Here is a 21,938-nt window from a genome sequence, read left to right as displayed (position 1 = left end):
TGTGCTGCTCTGAGCCCACAGTGTCACAGTGGGAGCCTCACACATGCACTCCCAATAACTTTTTTTTTCCATTTTATGTTTATTCAGTTTGACAGGGTACCAAATAAACTATCCCTGCGTGTCTCCATTTCATTTCCATCATCTGTAGCTCAATTTCTTTTCTGTTTTCAAGTTGACTGATCTGACAGGGTCAGGAATCCCAGGTTTCAGGGCATATTTACATGACTTTGCATATTTAAATAGGGGCATGGAAAGGGTTTGGTATGTGCGCTCATTTGCACGTTGATTGGAATGTATAAACGGAATTTGCTTGGATCCATGTGTACACACACTTTGACACATCTGGATATTTTTGTGTTTATGTCAGTTATTGGGTTTTAGTGTAGGCCATGTTTCAGGAAGAAATCCACGTAAGTCTTTGTAAATGAGGTCCCTGATTGGCACAGCCTTACCCAAAGCCCAGTCCACACAATCACTGAACAGTGTATAAGCCAGAACACAGGCATAATAGGGGGTAACGGGTCATGCTCATGTCTTAGAATACATTCACTGGGTGAGGATATGTTGTCAGCTTCACATTTCAGTAGGTTTTCTTGCTTTCTTAGGGCCCAGTCACATGGCACACAGTGAGAGCTGAACAAAGGAAAAAAGTAAGTCACAAAGTCACAAATCGTTGATCAAAGATGGACAAAAGATCATGCACTTGTGACCTCTGTGAAATGTCCCCTGCTTTGACTGAAACTCTCGGAGCTGGTCAGGGTGTTCATAACAGTTTATTTCTCACATCCCTGTATTGGTGAACAAAGGCACTTAATTCAGTCTTGTGGATAACAACTCATTTTCGGTCTCATGGTGAATTCTCCATTGCACTGAGGATTACCCATAATTAATATTCTGTACACTATATTGACATTGTGATTGTACAGTGGTTTTAGCATTCATGGAATTAAAAATGAAAATAAAATACAATCTCATAAATTCATATAAATTAAATTCAGGGACTTTATAAAAAAGCAACCAGTTAAAATAAAAATGTAGTTTTGACTTTTGGACTTTGACTGTTACCTTTTTTAAACATTTTCCATTGAGAACCAATTAGTATATAAAACTAATACAAAAATATATTACAAAATATCTGATAAATTTCCCACTCATGGACTACACACTAACATACCTGTATTGATGAACAAAGGCACTTAATTCAGTCATGTGGATAACAGTTCATTCTCCATCTGGAAAGATGGTACCATGTGGGTGTTGGCTAACTATATTAACTGTCAATAAAATATCTAAAACGATTTCTTGACTTCACTAAAACGTGGTGAAAATACTGTCAAGTAAACAAGATCCAACCAAAGAAAACCATCGTAGCTCCAGCACCGTTTAGAAATGAGTTAAGATCAGTTGATCCACAGACAATCAGAGACACATTACCTCATGGTGAATCCTCCGTTGTACTGAGGATTACCCACAATCCTTTGCCTTTATTACCCGATGCAGTTACCGTGTTCCAACAGCAGACGGCGTAGTTTGTCCATTTAGCTGGATTTTACCTGAACTATTTAACTATATTACACACTTTTCCAAAAAGGAAAAAGCAAAAATGAATGAAAAAAACTGAAACTCACAAAAGAAAGATGAAGTGAACAACCTTGATGCTTTGAAAGAAATCAAAATGAAACATTCACAATGGCGGGACCAACAGTGGATATGAGACCGAGCGCAGCCGGCCCTATGCTCATGTCCGCAGCATCTGCAGGTGTGGGATCTGGTTGTCTTGACAAGAGGTGAGAGGTGTTGGTGGCTTCACAACAATGTGTGTGCACACACAGGCCAGCCACATACGGTAAAACATTCTTACCACTATTGTTTCTGTACAACCCAAATTCCAACAAAGTTGGGATGTTGTGCAAAATGTTAAATAAAAACAGAACACATGATTTGCAAATCCTCTTCAACCTATATTCAATTGAATACACCACAAAGACAAGATAGTTAATGTTCAAAATGATAAACATTATTGTTTTTGTGGAAATATTTGCTCATTTTGAAATGGATACGTGCAACAGATTTAAAAAAAAAAAGCTGAGACAGTGGTATGTTTACCACTGTGTTATATCACCTTTCCTTCTAACAACACTTAATTTGAGTGTTGAAACAATTTGAAATGTGGACTCATTAGACCACAGCACACTTTTCCACTTTGCATCTGTCCATTTCAAATGAGCTCAGGCCCAGAGAAGGCGCCTGAGTTTCTGGATGTTATTGATGTATGGCTTTTGCTTTGCATGGTAGAATTTTAACTTGCACTTGTAGATGTAGCGATGAACTGTGTTAAATAACAATGGTTTTTCTGAAGTGTTCCTGAGCCCACGCGGTCAGATCCTTTATACAGTGATGTCCTTTTTTAATGCAGTGGTGCCTGAGGGATCGAAGGTCATGGGCATTCAATGTTGGTTTCAGCCTTGCTGCTTATGTGTAGAAAGTTGTCCAGATTCTCTGAATCTTCCAATTATATTATGGACTGTAGATGATGGAATCTCGCAACTGAACATTGAGAAACATTGTTCTTAAACTGTTGGACTATTTTTTCACGCAGTTGTTCACAAAGTGGTGATCCTCACCCCATCTTTGCTTGTGATCGGCTGAGCCTTTTGGAGATGATCCTTTTATATCCAATCGTGACACTCACAATTAGTATCCTCAGTTCCCTATCGCTTATTGAGTGTTGTTAGGAGGAAAGGTGATGTAACACAGTGGTAAACATACCATGGTCCCAGCTTTTTTGAAACGTGTTGCAGGCATCCATTTCAGAAGAGGATTTGCAAATCATAGTATTCAGTTTTTATTTACATTTCACACGTTGGATGTGGGAGGTTGCATGAAGTTTGTGTTGTAGCAAACTCTAAAAAATAAATGAGTTATATGAAGAGGTTTTGCTTTGATCCTTAAAACCTTAGGTGCCAAGAGCTTGTATTTTTGTGTTTGGGTTGGTGGCTGGCTTCCCAGGCCAATGTCAAAGTCATTACAATTCCCATCTGTATCAGTCAGCCCCATCTCTTCAGTCATCAATCAGATCAGCAGTGTGCAGCTAAAGTGTTGGAGCATCACCACCTCACTCCCACTGGGGTAAGCTAAGTACAATTACAATACGTTTCTACAGAATAATTTTCAGGGTGATGTGGCTCAAGAAAATTGATTGGATACTCTTTTCAAAGCATGAAGGAAATTCTGCAGTATTACATCATGTATATATAGTGGGGTACACACCCAAGCCAAAGTGAAGTGTAGTTTTTTTCTCTTTCTTAGTTTTTTCTTCCAATGGGTAATTTGATGATAACTGGTTTGGAACCCTGGCACTAATATACTAGTAAACACACTACTTTTACCCCATGCTGTGTTCAAGAGATCTTTTGTGAACCTTGATGAGACAACCATTATCATCCTTTATAAATCACTTATCCAGCCCCACCTTGGATATGTCAAGCAGGTGTGGGGGCCCATATCCAATCCTGATCAGCAGCAGATAGAGTTCAGTGGTTAACCACCAAGTTCCACTCCTCAAGATATTCTCGAAAAGCCAGCATTCTATCTATCTATCTATCTATCTATCTATCTATCTATCTATCTATCTATCTATCTATCTATCTATCTATCTATCTATCTATCTATCTATCTATCTATCTATCTATCTACACACACTACATGGGCGGCACCAAGGGGGCGGTAGGGTGTGCTAGAGCGCCCCCTGGATTTGTCATAGCACCCCCAAGAAAATAATTCCTCATTTGTTATTTTAATTTAATTTCATTCCATGTTTTTAAGGCCTTGTCCACACAGGGGAACAAACATGGACAAAAGCCAAAAACCCCATAACAGATGGTAGCACCACAGGATTCTTACAACTATTTTATTACTGAGTGATCATTTACCGACAAAGAAATCAGGTTTTGCTTTTTCATATTTTAATTAGAAAATGAGGATTGTAACATTCAAACTGATTTGTTTCTTTCATATAATATGACAAAATGTCAGTTGTTTTTCATAAGACGAGGGAAAATTGGGCATTTCAAGTGTTGAGCCACTAATAGGGATGGGTATTGATAAGATTTTATCGATATCGATACCATTATCGATGCTGCTTATCGATCTGATTCCTTATCGATTCCCTTATCGATACCTCTTGTGAATTTTGTACTAAAAGTAGGCTTTACAGGTTTTCTATGTATTTCATTGAGTCTTAAAGTAAATAAATATGAAATTGGTCACTGTATCCTTGATCTCTGTACATAAATAAAAATAAACAGAACGGTGTTTTGCTTTGAAGTTATTAATTCTGACTGGATTCTATCATTCTAACTTGACTCATCAGAGAGCTGCGCAGCGTTTGGAGCTGTGTGAACAGAACGGAGGACGATTCTCGTTTCTTTCTCGCAACAAGACAGGAGTCCCAGTTAGTAACTTTAATCCGCACAAAAGTGACTCATGATTTCATATATTCAGAGATGAAAGTGGTGAAAAACAAAAAAAGCTGAAACCCCAAATTACCCCCCAACACCACCTTCTGACAGGACTGAGCGGAGGGGAGGCACAGACAGAGGCTGGACACAAATGCAGGCTCACAACAGGACGTATGATTTAAGGAAGGTTTAATTTGGACCTGGGTTCGGTAACAGGAAGGCTGTCCGTGGAGCAAACGTACCAGGCAGGGACAAGACAGAGGACATGGTCAAAAACAAGCAGGGTCAGTACACGAGCAAACTGAAGCAGTTTAAATAGGAACAGGTGGTAATAAGATAATGAGGTGCACGTGGTGGAAGACGGGCCTAGAAGGGGGCATGGTCAGGTGTAAACTAAGCAGCAAAAGAGATGCAGAAAGGCAGTGACAATTGGGCAAGGAAATGACAAACAAATGGGGCGTGGCCAACAGTGATGAGAAAGTGCAGGTGTAGAGAGTGCCATGATCAGAAGAAGCCAGTGATAACAATGAAGCTGGGTGTGAACACGTGAGAACTGAGAAGAGTGCAGACACAGAGCAGACGAGGACAGGATGAGACAGACAGGTGCAAGTGAGCAGCGAAGAGATTACCGACAAGACAACTAGAGATCATACAAAGAAAAACATGAACAGGAATCTAAACTTGAACAGGGCTGAAAAGCATACGAGAACATGATAAACGCGTGACGCGCGAAGCCTCCGCGCGGCTTTCCATGACAAAATCGCTTGTTAAAAGTGAAATTTGACGGAAAATGGCTGATGTCCAGCTCTTGTGATAACCAGAGAAATTGCACACGATGGTCCCGGATCCATACAGCCACATCCGTTTAGAAATGAAACGGTCGATTCAGCCTGTCGATCGCGGCTCGGAGCGCGGCGCGCCCTCAGCCGCTGTGGGCCATCCTTAAAGCGGTAGTAACACTCCTTAATCTCTGTGAAGCCCATAAAATTTTCACCGAAAGCCATCTGAATTTATCGAAGGGTTTCCACCTGGCTGTCTCACACGGTTCCTGAAAAAATTTTAATGCAACAAAACGGCAGTCGTTCAGACATTCTCCTGACAATGAAAATACGACAAGAGGGGTGGACCAGTGCTCACTCAAAGCCTGCCGACAGGCAAATGACACAACCGACAGGCGTGAAAAAACTCACGCATGCGCATGAAGGTTCAAGCTTGGCTGACGTAAAAACATATGAATCAAATCCATATATTTTTTGCAGAAAATAAAAAGGTCCGTTACTTTTCTAACAGACCTCGTACGTATTGAAAAATGATCTTTACAAAGGGGAACACACTAATCGCTCACCCATATGTAAGCACCTGGATCCACATATCTTGGATAGGCTGTCAAAATCTGATGAATGGATGGATGCTCATCTCCATGTATCCAGTGCATCCTGGCTTGTCTGGTGTCTGCCATGTACATCCTTACCAGGTGCTGTGGCTCTGCATTGTGCTTCAGCCAGTTTCGCTTTTGTGTGATTGTAGCTTCCAAAACTTCTGGTGCTGCAATGTCAAAATTACATTTAGGGCTGACCCAAAATATTCGAAGGTTCGATCGATGGCACGGGATTCGATTTTGAAAAAAAAGAATTTGAAGCTTCGCCCCACCCCCCACCCCCACATCCAGTCTATTCCTGTACTTTCTTTGTTCTGCCAAAGATAAGTAACTGTCATTTCCTACCTGCAATATGACAAGGGACATTTGAGGAACATTCCCTGGAGGTTCAGGAAACGTTCTTGTATATAGCCAGTTGATGGGATTTTTCCCTTTCCAGGAGAGAAGAAATGGTCCTGAAGACAAAAAGAGAAAAAAGTTTCAAAATTAGCAAAGTTAATTATTTATATGTTTGACACAGCATAACAGTTGCCTATAATATGGAAGAGAGCTACTCCACAGAAAAGCCATAGTAAAAGAAGAGTCTACTGGCTACTTCCCTCAAAATATCTCCCCCTGGGGAAAACTCACTTATACGAGGGCTGTCCATAAAGTATAGGTCCTTTTTATTTTTTTCAAAAACTATATGGATTTCATTCATATGTTTTTATGTCAGACATGCATGAACCCTCGTGCGCATGCATGAGTTTTTCCACGCCTGTCGGTGACGTCATCCGCCTGTGAGCACTCCTTGTGGGAGGAGTCGTCCAGCCCCTCGTCGGAATTCCTTTGTCTGAGAAGTTGCTGAGAGACTGGCGCTTTGTTTGATCAAAATTTTTTCTAAACCTGTGAGACACATCGAAGTGGACATGGTTCGAAAAATTAAGCTGGTTTTCAGTGAAAATTTTAACGGCTGATGAGAGATTTTGAGGTGACACTGTCGCTTTAAGGACTTCCCATGGTGCGAGACGTCGCGCTGCGCTCTCAGGCGGCGTCATCAACCTGTTTCAAGCTGAAAACCTCCACATTTCAGGCTCTATTGATCCAGGACGTCGTGAGAGAACAGAGAAGTTTCAGAAGAAGTCGGTTTCAGCATTTTATCCGGATATTCCACTGTTAAAGGAGATTTTTTTAATGAAAGACGTGCGGACGGGTCCGCGCGTCGGGACGCAGCCGGCGTGGAGTGGCGGCACAGGAAAAACACCTCTGTGTTGATAACCATTTGTAAAATCCAGGCGGCTTTTGATGGCTTTCAGTGGAGTGAGTATATGAGAAATTGTTTAACAGCTGGACATGTTCCAACTTGTCCTTAAGGCTTCCAACAGAGGTGTTTTACAAATGGTTATCAACACAGAGGTGTTTTTCCTGTGCCGCCACTCCGCGCCGGCTGCGTCCCGACGCGCGGACCCGTCCGCACGTCTTTCATTAAAAAAATCTCCTTTAACAGTGGAATATCCGGATAAAATGCTGAAACCGACTTCTTCTGAAACTTCTCTGTTCTCTCACGACGTCCTGGATCAATAGAGCCTGAAATGTGGAGGTTTTCAGCTTGAAACAGGCTGATGACGCCGCCTGAGAGCGCAGCGCGACGTCTCGCACCATGGGAAGTCCTTAAAGCGACAGTGTCACCTCAAAATCTCTCATCAGCCGTTAAAATTTTCACTGAAAACCAGCTTAATTTTTTGAACCATGTCCACTTCGATGTGTCTCACAGGTTTAGAAAAAATTTTGATCAAACAAAGCGCCAGTCTCTCAGCAACTTCTCAGACAAAGGAATTCCGACGAGGGGCTGGACGACTCCTCCCACAAGGAGTGCTCACAGGCGAATGACGTCACCGACAGGCGTGGAAAAACTCACGCATGCGCACGAGAGTTCAAGCATGTCTGACGTAAAAACATATGAATGAAATCCATATAGTTTTTGAAAAAAATAAAAAGGACCTATACTTTATGGACAGACCTCGTATAATAAAACCCTGAATAGTGACCACAAGTCTGTATTTAGAACAAATTAAAACAATCAACTGTCCAAACTTACATAACCACTGCTGGAGTCAATCCTCAGCTCAGGAAAATCATGAATAATGGACTCTGCTAGCATTTGTTTCTCCTCTCTCCTTGGACTACAATGCAACAATGACCAGTGTTATGAAAATCTTTAGACTTTTCTTGTGCCAAGAATGATTAATTTTGAATTAGAAATAACTCACTAGGTTGTGCCACACTTGGTAATTAGAAGACTGCAAGAAATCTGCACCAATTTGATTCGGAAACTTCTTGAGAGTGCCTTCTTCTCCTCGTATTCCTTGATAACAGCACTGTCACCCCCATTTGCATGGTCCTTCAGAGCCTTCCTGATGTCCTGCAGCATAAACACATCAAAATAAGTAATTTTGATTAGAAACATTAAATGACTATTAAAAGGATCGATTAATACTCACATAGTAAGACTGTCTAGCTGTCTTGGGCCATGGTGGTTCCAGACCTTCAAGAGAGTCTTGACTTGTGCTCTCAGTTTCACCATCAGGATTGCCACTTGCACTTGAGCCACTTGTAGAAGAGCTGGTTTCTCCATGCGTGCTGCTAGCTGTCAGCATAGACTCTTGGCATCCTTGTTGGGATTTCTTAAGTACATCATGTCCATTATTATAATTGTACATTTAAGGCCATTCATTTAGTTGTACATCATACGGTAAATTATCATTTCAATTGAAACAGAGGTTTAGAAGTCCAATAATATACTGGCTTCATGCTTCAGCATATGTTTAGAATACAGTATTATCAGACAGCTAAACATGCAGGTAGTGACCTAGTGAATGTTAACATGCTGTACTACAGTAAATACAATTACATCCTAACTGATCACTTTTGATATATTTAATACCAGAACATCAGGTGACATAGTAGCTCATCTGGCAGTGCCATGGGTTGTTTTTTTAATCATTGTGTTTTTGACAGAGATCTGCCATGTCATTTTGATGACAGCCAGATGTAAAGAAGTCAAAGAGACAGGTTGATAGAGAGATGGTTGTAATAATATGTATACTAGGGATGCAACAATATTCAATATTTTACCGAACCGTTCAGTACACCCTGTTCAATTCAATACCCAAAAGCCAGCAACAGTACTTCAATACATAAAGTTTTAATTTAATAAAAAACTTTTAAATGAAGATTTTTTATATATATATATATATATATATATATATATATATATATATATATATATATATATATATATATATATATATATATATATATATATATTGTAAGATGAGGATTTCTTTTCATGATACATTGTGTATGTTTTTATAGGACGAAATTAAGATTTGTGTATTTTCAATAGTTTATGGTTTGACTATTTTTTTATTTATTTATTCTTGCACTCTTACACTGCAAAAAATGACTTGACAGGTTAAAATGACGCAAATTCTGAATATTTGACTTAATTGGAGTAATTTCGACTTGCCAAGTAGAGAAATCTGCCAATGGAACAAGTACTTTTAATAGTAATACATTTTATTTATAATAAAATGTATTATTATTATTATTATTAAAAGTACTTGTATTTTTGCACTTAAATTAAGAAAAAAAGAAAAACTTAAAATAGATCATAAACCATTAAGACTTTTTTCACCCCTATTTTATGTGCAAAAATACTCGCTCCGCTGGAAGACTTTTCTCCTTGGCACGTCAAATTTAGTCTCAAATGAAGGTAAAATGTTCTTAATTTGAGTTATTTTAACTTGTCAAGAAGTCATTTATTTGCAGTGGATACTTAAAATTAAAATATTGAAACTATACCTTTACTGTGACACAAAAACCGTGAGAAAATTATACCGTTGCATCCCTAATGTATACCATGCCAATACCTCATCGGACTGCCAGATGAACTACAGAGCAAATGGGATATAACTATGCACAATTCCTGGCTAAAAAAAAAAAAAATCCGTACCATGGCTTGTGCTTCATCACAACATAATAGCCAGTATCTCCACCATGAGTGGAAACAATAAAATGCACAGGCTGACAGTCGAGGATGCTCTTGGTGTAGCAGCTCGCAAAATGGCTGGGTCCATCTTTTCTACAAGGTAGGCCTGTCTGTGCCGATCAAAATATTGTGTTTGCCACAGTACAACAATGAAATGAACAAGACCACTGAGGACAAAGATATGACGAATCTTCCCAAAAAGAGGGAACCCAGATTCAGTGTCGACATCCATCACAACTCCCATCCCTGTACGATACGTGATTCCATTGTATTTCACCCAGACTGCATTGAAAATATCTTCATACAGACCATACTGAAGCAATTGTGCAATGATGGAACTGCTTTCAACACTGGCCAGTACTGTGACACTACCACTGCCTATCTCTAATGCTCTCACTTGCATTTTGCTTCACTGTCCCATCACGACTAAAAATAGAAGTCTTGGAGATTTCCGCTGGCTTACTCCCAGAGTCAGAACAGCCGCAATTGAAGGATCGGATCCTTTCATTCAGTACATCAAGGCTCATATACTCTTTGTCCACAATGAGTGCTTTCAAGATATGTTTCAGCTCATATGGACAAATTCCTTCAAGAAAGTCATGCATTACATCTGGGGTGTAATTTTTGGTGACATGAAAATACTCTAGCTCATTCAGTCTTGATGGCCCAGTGGCCCCTGTTTCAGACACCTTTGCTGGGTCAGCGGCCACATCCAGGATGTGCTGATTGTGAGAGTCTTTTTCCCGCAACAGTTCTTTCTTTTCAATAAATGCGGTTTGCATGGTCTCTTTGTCTGTAATGCAAAACCTACATGGATGATTGGCTGAAAAGCTTTCAGCAAAGCCAAAAAGCCCATGCATGCCCAAATTGTCGCCAGAGACTTGGCCAAGGGTTACTTTGACATGCACCTGTGTGTCATTAATACAAATATCCATTCCTTCCTTGTACAAGTGCTTTAGCTCATCTACTATGCTCTCAAGGATTTTTGAAAAGCCATACTTTTTCCTGTCTGAAGCAAAATAGATCTGCAGCAGGTGACAATTAGCCAAAAGGGAGTTGTATGCAGCTTGCAACTCTTTGACAATGTAGTAGAAGAAGCCAAGCTTGTGGACCCCTGCGTGAGTGCCAAGTGGATTTGTTGTCTCCATATCATCATTGTACAGACCCAATGTAATACAGTTGGGCTGACAAAGTACAGCATTGTTCTTGTAGTACAGACCATCATGAAAATCTCTAAGGATGCCATCATCCATTGACTTCTTTTGCTGAAGAGCTTCCCATACACCAGGTAGCTCCAGGAAGTTTTTCAGGACGCGCTGAAAAGGAATATATGACATTGTGTCATATCTCACCACCTGAATTGTATCCCCAGATATTCTGTTTTTCTGTTCAACTCTGTGGCCAAGAACTTTCTCTTGTGGCATTATGAGCGACCCATCTCTCATAAAATATTTGTTCTCCATATACTGAGATGAAATACCATGGAAAGGGTCAGTATGAAGCACAAACTCATCTCTGACATCATCTAAAGTATTACTCAGTTTTTCTGGAGTGGGGCTATCTGCTGCTGGCTGCTGGCTAGCACGTATAGCGTGGGTGTGCATGCCAGCTTGGTTGTATAACCAAGCAGATTCAAATATCCCGCTTGATATGAATGCATCCTTTCTCTGCACATGCTGCACGTGGGTGCTACAAACCTGTTTGACTCTCCTTGAAATGATTTGAACAACTCTACAAACTTTAGTGTTTTCAGACCTGTTTATAGCAAAAACAAATGTGAGTATTCTGTCATTTACTGACTAATCATATACTGAACATTTTGATTGTAAGAATATAAATGTTGGGAAAGTGTAGTGACATGGACCCACAACAGGGGGCGTAAATGAACGGACAATGGAAGGAGTCAAATTATAACACTTTACTGTTGTGAATGCCACAACCAAACACAGCAGATTCAGAATGTGCAACAGTCAATTAATAAAGGTGTTGTGTGGGCAGGCTCGACGATAAGAGACGCCCGTCTGGAAATGAACCGGAACCACACGATTTCCACCGCCACCTGAACCCGAGGAATACTGGAGCCGCCAAGTCCCGGAGTCCCGAGGTGGCCACCTTCCCGGCGTGTCGGATCTGGTACTGCTGGCAGAAAGCAAAAGACAGTCAAAGGGTGGGTGTGTGAACACCCAGTAACAATGGTGGGAATGCCACCTCCACCTCTCACTCAACACGTTGCAGCGGTCTCAGATGAAAAGGAGCGCCGTCTTGCAGAGCCTCCGCAAAAACGACCGGTTCTCCTGCGAACACTCACAATAACAGATTTATAAATCTCACAAAAAGGGCTGAGAGTATTACCTCCAGATGAAGATGATATCTCGGCAGTTTGGTGGAGGTGTCTTCCTGCTTTTATACCAGATGTGTTGATTAGTGACAGCTGTCACGGATGATGGGTGACAGCTGTCACCACGGCTTGTTCCTGAGGCGGCAGCGCCCTCTCGTGCCTGAAGCCCGCACTTCAGGCAGGGCGCCTTCTGGTGGTGGGCCAGCAGTACCTCCTCTTCAGCGGCCCACACAACAGGACCCCCCCTCAACGGGTGCCTCCTGGCGCCCAACCAGGCTTGTCCGGGTGGCGACGATAGAAATCGGCCAGGAGGGCCGGGTCCAGGATGAAGCTCCTCTTCACCCAGGAGCGTTCTTTGGGTCCATACCCCTCCCAGTCCACCAAATACTGGAAACCCCGGCCCATTCGACGGACGTCCAAGAGCTGGCGAACTGTCCAAGCCGGCTCCCCATCGATAATACGGGCAGGAGGCGGCGCTGGACCGGGTGCACAGAGGGGCGAGGTGTGATGCGGTTTTATCCTGGAGGCATGAAAGACCGGATGGATCCGCAGTGAGGCCGGGAGTTGGAGCCTCACTGCGGTAGGACTGAGGACCTTGAGGATGGGGAAGGGTCCAATGAATCGGTCCTTCAACTTGGGGGACTCGACCTGGAGTGGAATGTCCTTGGTGGAAAGCCACACCTCCTGCCCGGGATGGTAAGTAGGGGCCGGGGACCGTCGACGGTCTGCATGGGCTTTAGCCCTCGTCCGGGCCCTCAACAAGTCCGAATGGGCGGTGCGCCACACCCGACGGCATCTCCGCAGGTGGGCCTGGACCGAGGGCACACCGACCTCTCCCTCCACCAAAGGAAACAAAGGGGGCTGGTACCCCAGACACACCTCGAACGGGGAGAGGCCGGTGGCAGAGGACACCTGGCTGTTATGAGCGTACTCGATCCAGGCCAGATGTTCACTCCAAGCCGTCGGGTGTGCGGAGGTCGTGCACCTGAGGGCCTGCTCCAACTCCTGGTTGGCCCGTTCGACCTGTCCGTTAGTCTGCGGGTGATACCCAGACGAGAGGCTTACAGTGGCCCCCAGTTCCCGGCAGAAACTTCTCCACACCTGCGAGGAGAACTGGGGACCGCGATCCGAAACGATGTCTGTTGGTATCCCATGCAGCCGGACAACATGGTGGACGAGGAGATCCGCCGTCTCCTGGGCCGACGGGAGCTTCGGGAGGGCCACGAAGTGGGCCGCCTTGGAGAAACGGTCCACTATCGTGAGTATGGTGGTGTGTCCCCGGGATGGCGGGAGGCCCGTGACAAAATCCAGACCGATGTGGGACCAGGGGCGGTGAGGCACAGGAAGTGGCTGTAGAAGTCCCTGTGCCTTCTGGTGGTCAGCCTTGCCCCTGGCGCAGGTGGTGCAGGCCTGGATGTAAGTCCGGACATCAGTCTCCAGGGACGCCCACCAGAAGCGCTGCCGGACTACTGCCATGGCCCTACGCACCCCTGGGTGGCAGGAGAGCTTGGACCCGTGACAGAAGTCCAGAACGGCAGCTCTGGCTTCTGGTGGGACGTATAGTCTGTTCTTCGGCCCTGTTCCGGGATCCGGGCTCCGTGCCAGGGCCTCCCAGACGGTCTTCTCCATGTCCCAGGTCAGAGCAGCCACGATAGTGGACTCCGGGAGAATGGGTTCCGGTGGATCCGACAGCTCGGTCTTGACTTCCTGTTCATGCACCCGGGACAGGGCATCTGATCTTTGGTTTTTGGTCCCGGGGCGGTAGGTGATCCGGAAGTCAAAACGGCCGAAAAACAGTGACCAGCGGGCTTGCCTGGGGTTCAGTCGCTTGGCGGTCCTGATATACTCCAGGTTCCGGTGGTCAGTGAAAACCGTGAAAGGCACTGACGCTCCCTCCAGCAGGTGTCTCCACTCCTCAAGGGCCTCTTTCACCGCAAGGAGCTCTCGATTGCCCACGTCATAGTTCCGCTCTGCTGGGGTCAACCTGCGGGAAAAATAGGCACACGGGTGAAGAACCTTATCGGTTTCTCCGCTCTGGGATAGCACGGCTCCTATCCCTGAGTCAGAGGCGTCCACTTCAACCACAAACTGGCGACCAGGATCGGGCTGCACCAAGACCGGTGCAGTCGAGAACAGGCGTTTCAACTCCCTAAACGCGGCTTCGCACCGATCCGACCAGGTGAAGGGAACTTTTGGTGAGGTCAGGGCCGTCAGGGGGCTAACAACCTGACTATACCCCTTAATGAACCTCCTGTAGAAATTTGCGAAGCCGAGGAACTGTTGCAGCTTCCTACGGCTTGTAGGTTGGGGCCAGTCTCTCACCGCTGCGACCTTGGCCGGATCCGGGGCGACGGAGTTGGAGGAGATGATAAACCCCAGGAAGGACAAAGAAGTGCGGTGAAACTCACACTTCTCGCCCTTCACAAACAACCGGTTCTCCAACAACCGCTGCAGGACCTGACGTACATGCCGTACATGGGTCTCAGGGTCCGGAGAAAAGATGAGTATATCATCCAGATATACGAAGACCAATCGGTGCAGGAAGTCCCGCAAGACGTCATTAACCAAAGCTTGGAACGTCGCGGGGGCGTTAGTGAGGCCGAACGGCATGACCAGGTACTCAAAATGACCTAACGGGGTGTTAAATGCTGTCTTCCATTCATCTCCCTTCCGGATCCGAACTAGGTGGTATGCGTTCCTAAGATCCAACTTTGTGAAGATTTTGGCTCCATGCAGGGGGGTGAACACTGAATCCAACAAAGGCAACGGGTATCGGTTGCGAACCGTGATCTCGTTCAGCCCCCGATAATCAATGCATGGACGAAGACCGCCATCTTTTTTTCCCACAAAAAAGAAACCCGCTCCCATCGGAGAGGTGGAGTTACGGATCAGCCCGGCAGCTAAGGAGTCCCGGATGTAGGTCTCCATCGATTCGCGCTCAGGTCGGGAGAGGTTGTACAGCCTGCTGGACGGGAACCCCACGCCTGGCAACAAATCGATGGCACAATCATATGGACGGTGCGGGGGAAGAGTGAGTGCCCGATCCTTGCTAAAAACGTCAGCAAGATCGTGGTACTCAACCGGCACCGCCGACAGATTGGGGGGAACTTGGACCTGCTCCTTAGCCTGGGAACCGGGAGGAACCGAGGATCCCAAACACATCCGATGGCAGGTTTCGTTCCACTGTACCACCACCCCGGACGGCCAATCAATCCGGGGATTGTGTTTCAACATCCAGGGGAACCCCAGAATCACACGGGAGGTAGAAGGAGTCACAAAAAACTCAATCTCCTCCCTATGATTCCCTGACACTACCAGAGTTACTGGTGGTGTCTTGTGTGTGAGTAAAGGGAGTAGGGTGCCATCTAGTGCTCGCACCTGCAATGGTGTAGGTAGCGCCACAAGAGGGAGCCATACCTCCCTGGCCCATCTGCTGTCTAACAGATTCCCTTCTGACCCTGTGTCTACCAGTGCTGAGGCCTGAAGGGTTAAATCCCCACTAAGGATTGTAACTGGGAGTCGTGCGGCAATATGTGTGTGTCCCACGTGAATTTTTTGGCCCACCCTAAGCCCAGTCTCTAGGGGCGGGCGTTGGTGTTTAACCGTTCGGGCAATCGCTCAATTGATGCTCCATTGAGCCACAAACAAAACACGCCCCGCGTGGAAACCTCCTCTGTCTATTAGGTGGTCTAAATGTGGCCCTGCTCGTGTCCATAGCTTCGTCAGCAGGGGGAGCTGTCGCCCCATGGGACGTAGAGGCCAGGGAGCGTGGGAAGGGCGGACCTTTCTCGGACCCGGAAGGAAGAGGGACGGCGCGCGCCCGGCCACGTCCTTCGTCTCGTTCCCGACGGCGTTCCTCCAACCGATTGTCTAACCGTATAATGAGATCAATAAGCCCATCTAATTCCCGCGGATCATCCTTGGCCACTAGGTGCTCCTTTAGGACTGACGACAGTCCGTTTACAAAGGCGGTGCGGAGCGCAGCGTTATTCCAGCCGGACCTCGCAGCCGCGATGCGGAAGTCGACTGCATAAGCGGCTGCGCTCCGGCGTCCCTGTCCCATCGACAGCAGCACGGTTGAAGCGGTCTCTCCCCTGTTAGGGTGATCAAACACAGTTCTGAACTCCCTCACAAATCCAGTGTATGTGTGAAGGAGCCGTGAATTTTGCTCCCAAAGCGCCGTAGCCCAAGCGCGTGCCTCTCCCCGAAGCAGAGTGATCACATAAGCTATTTTGCTTGCGTCTGACACGTACATGACGGGACGTTGTGCGAAGACGAGCGAACACTGCATAAGAAAGTCCGCGCATGTCTCCACACAACCTCCGTACGGCTCAGGAGGGCTTATGTATGCTTCAGGGGATGGTGGGAGGGGTTGTTGAACCACCACTGGAACATTAATATCTAGCACAGGATCGACAGGAGGAGGAGCTGCAGCAGCGCCCTGAGCGCTCGCCGCCACTTGCGCGGAGAGAGCCTCCACCCTGCGGTTCAGGAGGATGTTTTGCTCGGCTATTTGATCCATTCGAGCCGTAAAGGCGGTGAGAATATGCTGTAGCTCACCAATCACGCCTCCTGCAGATGCCTGCGCTCCCTGCTCTCCCATTGGTTGTTCAACAGCCTGGTGATGCCCCTCGGAGTCCATGACGCTGGCCGAGATATCCTGTTGGGAAAGTGTAGTGACACGGACCCACAACAGGGGGCATAAATGAACGGACAATGGAAGGAGTCAAATTATAACACTTTACTGTTGTGAATGTCACAACCAAACACAGCAGATTCAGAATGTGCAACAGTCAATTAATAAAGGTGTCGTGTGGGCAGGCTCGACGATAAGAGACGCCCGTCTGGAAACGAACCGGAACCACACGATTTCCACCGCCACCTGAACCTGAGGAATACTGGAGCCGCCAAGTCCCGGAGTCCCCAGGTGGCCACCTTCCCGGCGTGTCGGATCTGGTACTGCTGGCAGAAAGCAAAAGACAGTCAAAGGGTGGGTGTGTGAACACCCAGTAACAATGGTGGGAATGCCACCTCCACCTCTCACTCAACACGTTGCAGCGGTCTCAGATGAAAAGGAGCGCCGTCTTGCACAGCCTCCGCAAAAACGACCGGTTCTCCTGCGAACACTCACAATAACAGATTTATAAATCTCACAAAAAGGGCTGAGAGTATTACCTCCAGATGAAGATGATAACTCGGCAGTTTGGTGGAGGTGTCTTCCTGCTTTTATACCAGATGTGTTGATTAGTGACAGCTGTCACGGATGATGGGTGACAGCTGTCACCACAGCTTGTTCCTGAGGCGGCAGCACCCTCTCGTGCCTGAAGCCCGCACTTCAGGCAGGGCGCCTTCTGGTGGTGGGCCAGCAGTACCTCCTCTTCAGCGGCCCACACAACAATAAATACACAATTCAATACAAAGTAACTTTCTTCAATGTGCTTTGTTATCCCCATACTCCCCTCTACCAATATTACACCCATGATATTTGACACCATGTGTGAATGAGTAGATATGCCATCCTACTTAAAAATAGTCCTTAAATCGGGTTTAATCATTATGGCAATATGCACCCTCAAATTGAGATTTTTCTGTACCTAATGGCCAATACTGCGTTATGTTTATCAACTTCAAAATAAATACAGGGTAAACTCTTTGTAATGCTGTCCCTAGGAACAAGGATTTAGACCTGCAGATAAGGTGCCAGCTCAGAGATGTAGATGGGTTCTCCCCATGCCAGGCATGGGTGGCTGGGGGGGGTCAGTCCACATGAATTTTGATAGTTCTCCCCGTGCCAGGCACTGGTGGCTGAGAAGGGGTGGGGGTGGCTTGGGGGGTCAATCCACATGATTTTTGATCAAACTTATACACAATCACTATGATATAATACTTATCAGAATACAGCCTATTCATTCTTGGAATTAAGGTTTTCACTCTTAGCAGAGAGCTTTCAACCACAGGCTGTAAATTAAACTTTAAAAGTTTACTGGAAGGCTATAAATTAAACTTTAAAAGTTTACTGGATAAAATATCAAGCTTTGTCTTTTCTTGCAATTTGTACATGTATTTCTAAACATTTGCACATTTTCTAAAAATAAAGGTGTAGAGTGTACATGATGTGTATCACTTGCCTAGCGTTGGTCATAATGTATCAGGCAAATGCATGTTTTCTGTATCACAATGGCACTCTGCAGATCATTTGAAAAAGTGATGTAGTTCTAACTGCTGATGGGGCAGCACCCTTTCAATCAGCCAGTAAGCGGGCATAGAGCCTGTGTTCTCCAATGGTGTGTTGTATATAGGCTGCTCATTATGATGTAAATATCATAAATTAAATTTTGTTATTTATCAACTCTTCATAACCTGCTATCGTATTATAATAGTGCACTAGCTTTGTGGTTGATCTAATACATTCAACAAAAATATAAAGGCAACACTTTTGGTTTTGCTCCCATTTTGTATGAGATGAACTCAAAGATCTAAAACTTTTTCCACATACACAATATTACAATATAATCAATAATCACAATATTACAATATAATCCATCCCACCTCACACCTGTGAGGTGGGATGGAAAGGAGAAGTGCTCACTATCACAGATTTAGACTGGTTTGTGAACAATATTTGAGGGAAATGGTGATATTAGGACCAAAGTGCTAGGACCAATTTTATTCACTTTATACATGCTTCCCTTAGGCAGTATTATTAGACGGTATTGCTTAAATTTTCATTGTTACGCAGATGATACCCAGCTTTATCTATCCATGAAGCCAGAGGACACACACCAATTAGCTAAACTGCAGGATTGTCTTACAGACATAAAGACATGGATGACCTCTAATTTCCTGCTTTTAAACTCAGATAAAACTGAAGTTATTGTACTTGGCCCCACAAATCTTAGAAACTTGGTGTCTAACCAGATCCTTACTCTGGATGGCATTACCCTGACCTCTAGTAATACTGTGAGAAATCTTGGAGTCATTTTTGATCAGGATATGTCATTCAAAGCGCATATTAAACAAATATGTAGGACTGCTTTTTTGCATTTACGCAATATCTCTAAAATCAGAAAGGTCTTGTCTCAGAGTGATGCTGAAAAACTAATTCATGCATTTATTTCCTCTAGGCTGGACTATTGTAATTCATTATTATCAGGTTGTCCTAAAAGTTCCCTAAAAAGCCTTCAGTTAATTCAAAATGCTGCAGCTAGAGTACTGACTGGGAGGGCCTTCAGCTTTCAGGCTCCTCTCCTGTGGAACCAGCTCCCAATTCAGATCAGGGAGACAGACACCCTCTCTACTTTTAAGATTAGGCTTAAAACTTAAAGCTTTTTGCTAAAGCTTATAGTTAGGGCTGGATCAGGTGACCCTGAACCATCCCTTAGTTATGCTGCTATAGACGTAGACTGCTGGGGGGTTCCCATGATGCACTGTTTCTTTCTCTTTTTTCTCTGTATGCACCACTCTGCATTTAATCATTAGTGATCGATCTCTGCTCCCCTCCACAGCATGTCTTTTTCCTGGTTCTCTCCCTCAGCCCCAACCAGTCCCAGCAGAAGACTGCCCCTCCCTGAGCCTGGTTCTGCTGGAGGTTTCTTCCTGTTAAAAGGGAGTTTTTCCTTCCCACTGTAGCCAAGTGCTTGCTCACAGGGGGTCGTTTTGACCGTTGGGGTTTTACATAATTATTGTATGGCCTTGCCTTACAATATAAAGCGCCTTGGGGCAACTGTTTGTTGTGATTTGGCGCTATGTAAAAAAATTGATTGATTGAATTGATTGATTGTATACCACTACACCACCACTCTCAACCATATACATGAGGAACATATTGTTGACCCACTTATTGTGGAAGCTGTAGGATAATGGGTTGCTCCTTTGTTTCACATAAATCATAGCCTTTGAGTTTAATTTTCCTCAACATTGTGTTTTGACCAGCATGGTTTTTGCAGTCTCAATTTCAGCATTTGGTCAAGCACCATTTCGGAATATACAAAATGTCTGATTCCAGTTTTTTAGTTGTAGTTTTTAATAGTTTTTAGTTGCTGTAAACTCTACTCACTTGATCAAATATCGTCATATGTCATCTGTGTTCTGACGTCTCATTAATGTTTTGTCACATTTCTAATGATGCATTTGTGATTAAATCTAAATATGATGAAGTATCTTTTCAGATGTGCTGTATTACTTTTATACCTGAAAATCTGATGTTATCCACTTCTTCTTTCACGTAGTTTGGTCACGCATGCTTTAGAGAAAGGCTTTTGAATGGTGCTTTAAGATGCCTGAGCTGTGAGAAAGTTTATGTACACATTAATCGACAAATATCAAATTGATATCCCTGCTGGAATTGAATCCTCAGCCTTGGCAATAATGGTGCTCCTCACTGTGATCAACACAGGGACTCATCACAGACAGGAAGAGGAAATGTGTTCCTGCTTTAACTTTAATTGCAACTTCACCTCCCCTGCTATATATCTCAACTGCCAGCCTGGGGGCACCTTTGGTTCCTTCAGCTCTGAAATCTGACTTCATGTGGAATTTACGTTGTCGTCCTTGGGCATGACTACTTCCAGTAATGGCAGCCTATAATTGAATCAGATGGGTATTGGTGAATTGCTGTATATATTGGCTCCTTGCCAGCCATTCTTATGAAGTCTCTGCTCCTCTTTCCAAGAGTAGCTTTTCCACACCAGTGTTTCTGTCCTCAATAGGGGCCCCTTCACACATTGTGCAAAGTTTGGACAAAGTGCACACTTTGTGCGCATGATGCAGGAATCGTGTGCAAACTGTGTAATGTCGTCCCTGTCTCCAACACCTCGTACACCTGTTGGTACAATCATTTGTGCACACAAGCACCTGAAAGACAAAGTGTGTACTGTGTGAACCCATCACACCCTCTCACGGCAGGTGCCGGCCAAATTCCAGGTGACACACACGAACACCTAACACCACTTGCATGGCACTTAGAAAATGTGTGGCCAGTTGCACTCTTGGCACGACAACAGACTGCAGACAATCACTGTCGTACTGCTGTGAAATTTGTCTAAGTTCCCCATGAGTGTGACTTTGCAAACACACACACTGACACGTGTACTCACAGGAGGCATGGCTTCTGACAGAAGCAGCTGTGGTTATCTGTCATTCTGGACATTCCAGCTAGACAATGCCTACTGTGTTTGGACACTCATGGACTAACAACTGTCCACTGTGAGGTGCATGTGTCTGATTGTTGTATTTACGTGGACATAAATAAAAACATATGTTGCCGTGGTGGCGACAAGCTGCAGCAAGCGAGCGCACGCACGGAGCGGACACTGACAGCCCCCCAGGTTGAAACGGACCATCAGATCAGAACACGATCTGACGGTCACGTCACCCGCGTGAGTTCTGTTCCACATGACGTGGTGTCTGTGCTGCAGTGCACTGTCCACAAGACACTAGTGTTGGACAGAACACGCGCACGGCCGACGACGCACCTGACCAGTGGATGTGGACATCAGAGCACACGACTTCTCGTTCATGTTTTTTCATGACTGTATGTCTGTGACCATGGGTCATCACCAGAGGAACAGACGGATCATATTTGAATTGCTTGCTTGATAAATGCTGTGTTTTTATATGGTGTGGGATTTTAATTTTTGTTTGTAATACTTCCATTTCCTTCATGATATGAGGCAGCTTCCCGCAGCTTTCAAAGAACAGCTCTGTAGCTCAGTGGTAAAGTCTCTGATTTGG

General features: G+C 44.8%; 1 protein-coding gene across 1 annotated transcript in view; it reads left to right on the top strand.

Annotated features, from left to right (window-relative positions):
- Window positions 1-21,938, top strand: part of kcnh2b (potassium voltage-gated channel, subfamily H (eag-related), member 2b) — a 1,340,040-nt gene that overhangs the window by 477,334 nt on the left and 840,768 nt on the right. The window lies entirely within an intron of this gene.

Source organism: Thalassophryne amazonica, chromosome 1 (genome assembly GCF_902500255.1).
Source record: "Thalassophryne amazonica chromosome 1, fThaAma1.1, whole genome shotgun sequence".
Classification (NCBI taxonomy): Eukaryota; Metazoa; Chordata; class Actinopteri; order Batrachoidiformes; family Batrachoididae; genus Thalassophryne; species Thalassophryne amazonica.
The sequence above is the reverse complement of the archived record's forward strand: the minus strand, read 5'-3'. Positions and strand labels throughout refer to the sequence as shown.